The sequence below is a fragment of the Mustela nigripes genome, chromosome 4 (assembly GCF_022355385.1).
Source record: "Mustela nigripes isolate SB6536 chromosome 4, MUSNIG.SB6536, whole genome shotgun sequence".
NCBI classification, from domain to species: domain Eukaryota; kingdom Metazoa; phylum Chordata; class Mammalia; order Carnivora; family Mustelidae; genus Mustela; species Mustela nigripes.
This window is the reverse complement of record NC_081560.1, coordinates 78,824,677-78,827,792: the sequence shown is the minus strand read 5'-3', so window position 1 is coordinate 78,827,792 and position 3,116 is coordinate 78,824,677.

Here is a 3,116-nt window from a genome sequence, read left to right as displayed (position 1 = left end):
CTCCCGCCCCTTCAAAACCCTCAGGTTGTTTTTCAGAGTCCATAGTCTCTCATGGTTCACCTCCCCTTCCAATTTCCCCCAACTCCCTTCTTCTCTCCATCTCCCCATGTCCTCCATGTTATTTGTTATGCTCCGCAAATAAGTGAAACCATATGATAATTGACTTTCTCTGCTTGACTTATTTCACTCAGCATAATCTCTTCCAGTCCCATCCATGTTTTTATAAGAAAAATTGTTAAAAATAATTTTTAAACAATAAAAACTACTGGTCATTTTGAAATAAATATTAAAAGATTTTATTTTCACTGATAGGGAACATTTGAGGGCTGTAATTAACATAGGTAGACATGAGAGAATAAAATATTGACTACAAAGAATTATAATCTCATCTTCAACCTTCAAAGGTGGATGGATCCCAAAGAAGATCCTGAGTAGTAAAGTAGATCAGTGGATGGAGCTGTGAACAGCGAAAGCTGAGAGTGAAATTATCTTACGTGAGAAAGAAATGGTCAGGGAGAAAAATGGATGTAGATAAAAAGCCCAAGACGATGTTGGAAATGCTCCAAGTAGGGCAAAATAAGAGTACAGAAGAGAGGTAGCAAGTACTTTGAAGAGTCAAATATTGAGCAAAAAGAGTTTTAAAGGGGATTTTAAAGTTTATATATATATATACTCTAACCCTCTCCTCCATCCTGACATATTCAGAAAAATCTTCAGTCCCCTGTAATATTATTTTAGAATTTTATTTTACTTGCCATTAGGAGTATAAATGTTTTCCTCTTATTTATTTATTAAGGTATAACTTATACACAATAAAATTCACTAATTTTAAGTGTTGTGGAGGAGATGGTGCTCAAGAAACTCCCTATGCTTCTCTGCTTCCTGCTGGGATGAGTGTGAAGGGCCACACACACACACACCAGCTCTGGAGCTCCCCATGGATAGGCCCCAATACTGAGACTGAACCGCAGTTCTGCTTTTCTTCTTGCCCAATCCCACTTTCTTCACAGCCTTGCAGGAGTGGTCCAGCATGTCCTTGCAATAAACTTCCTGTACAGAAACCTCTAATCATTTCATTTCCAGGAAATCTGGCCTGAGGGAGTTGCATTAGCAAAGGTCCTAGGAAGCCAACTCTAAAGTGAGAACTGGAGGCCTGACTCACCAGCCAGCCAGATGACAAAGAAGATCCTTCTCTGGTGGTCAACAGGACACTGGCAGCCCCTGGTGTTCTCTAGGGAGGCAAGTGTGAAGACCCTCGCTGGTAGGAAGTGGGGACAGATGCCTGGGAACAGAATATAAGGCGTGTCCTGAGCATTTGGAAGGGACAGGGGAAAGTAGTTTTTTAACAACTATGAAATTAGATGGTTGCTACAGGGAGACATCTGATGCATCAGAGAAAGAAAGAGCAGTCTGAAGGTGAATAATCATCAGCTTAAGATGAAATGTGAAAGTCAGAGGGTTGTTTCTTTGGATGCCTATGAAGAGATCCCCACCACCGATAGCTAAAGTGCAGAAACACAATGAAGATTGGGCCCAGAACTTAATCATAAGGGTGGAAATCTCTAGCGAGGTTTGACTTCTCAACCCTGGCAAGTTTGTTACACTTAGATTTGGCACTGGTAGGTAAAGAATGGAGGCCTGAGATTTCAGATGGGAACATCTTTTTTTTTTTTTTTTTTTTTTTTTTAATTAGCAGAGATCACATTAGGCAGGCAGGCAGAGAGAGAGAGGGAAGCAGGCTCCCTGCTGAGCAGAGAGCCCGATGCGGGGCTGGATCCCAGGACCCTGGGATCATGACCTGAGCCGAAGGCAGAGGCTTTAACCCACTGAGCCACCCAGGCACCCCAGGGAACATCTTATTTTATGACTCTGGAGAGTTCTGAAACTTCACAGCTCCCTGAACCCTTTGATCTGCAGAAGCATCTCAGTCTCTTGTTTAAATATTAGTATTCCCTCTTGACCTTGCTTGTAGGCAATGCAGAGGCCTCTGCCTTGTAAGATAGTATGTTCTGTCCTACAGAATGTACCTTTCTTTCCCTGCCTGGCCACTGGACTAATAGTTTGAGTCAAATTTCAGTATAACTGAAGCAGTTGTTGGACTTTCTAAGGGAGGAAAAGAAATAGAGCTTTGACATCTAAGCAGTATGTACTAGAGCAAGAAGAAAAAATATTTTGGATGTGGGATCAAGAAGAAAGGCATAAAGGTATATATAAAGAGTTCCCCCAAAATATGAGATTTAATATTTTGGCAGAGACCCTATGAAACACTGTTAATAAGCTACTAGGATGGCCTTGGACGTTTGGAGAAAGTGACCCCCCCAAGCTACCTGCTGGAGGAAGGTCTGTTTAGTTTACTCAGGCTACTATAAAAAAACACCACAGACTGGTGGCTGAAACAAGAGAAATGTATTTCTCATGGTTCTGGAAGCTGGAAAGTCTAAGATAAGGTGTCTACAGATTCATCTCTTGGTGAGGTCCCTCTTCCTGGATAAGACTGAAAAACCCACAAGCCAACTATGTTCAGTGGGAGTGCCCAAAGGATACTCCACTCATCAAACATAAAGATATATATTAGTGAGAGTTAGCCAGGATCATTGGGAAGCTCTATGGTGGTTGTCCCCCATGGCTAGGATTGTCACAGAAAATGCTGTTTCAGAACAGAAGTCCCTGAAAGTAATAAGGATCCTTAGATAATAGGGTCCAGCTGGTAGGCCTTAACCAACAGAATTCAGGTGGGAGCAATTACCATAATGAGTAGCAAGGTTTGAGGGGCAGCCTGTGATCCTGACACACAGGGAACTATTGAAAAAATAGAATGCAATGTTCTGAGGCACAAAATAGTGTAAAAGCCAACAGAAATATGGCTGATATGTACAATAAAAAATTTTGGAGATGGACAATGAGAAGGCTGAGGGCAGTCTCCCCAATAAAGCGTCACATTCTCAGATCCAGTTTCCAGACATGAGCCAACTTGATGACTGAAATCTACTGACTGATGAAGAAGCATCAAGTCCCCATAAGGAAGGACTGTACAACATGACTATGGGTGTGGATGACAGTGATACCCCCAGTGCTTTTCTAAAGAAATCATGACCAGATACTTGGCAACTATGTGT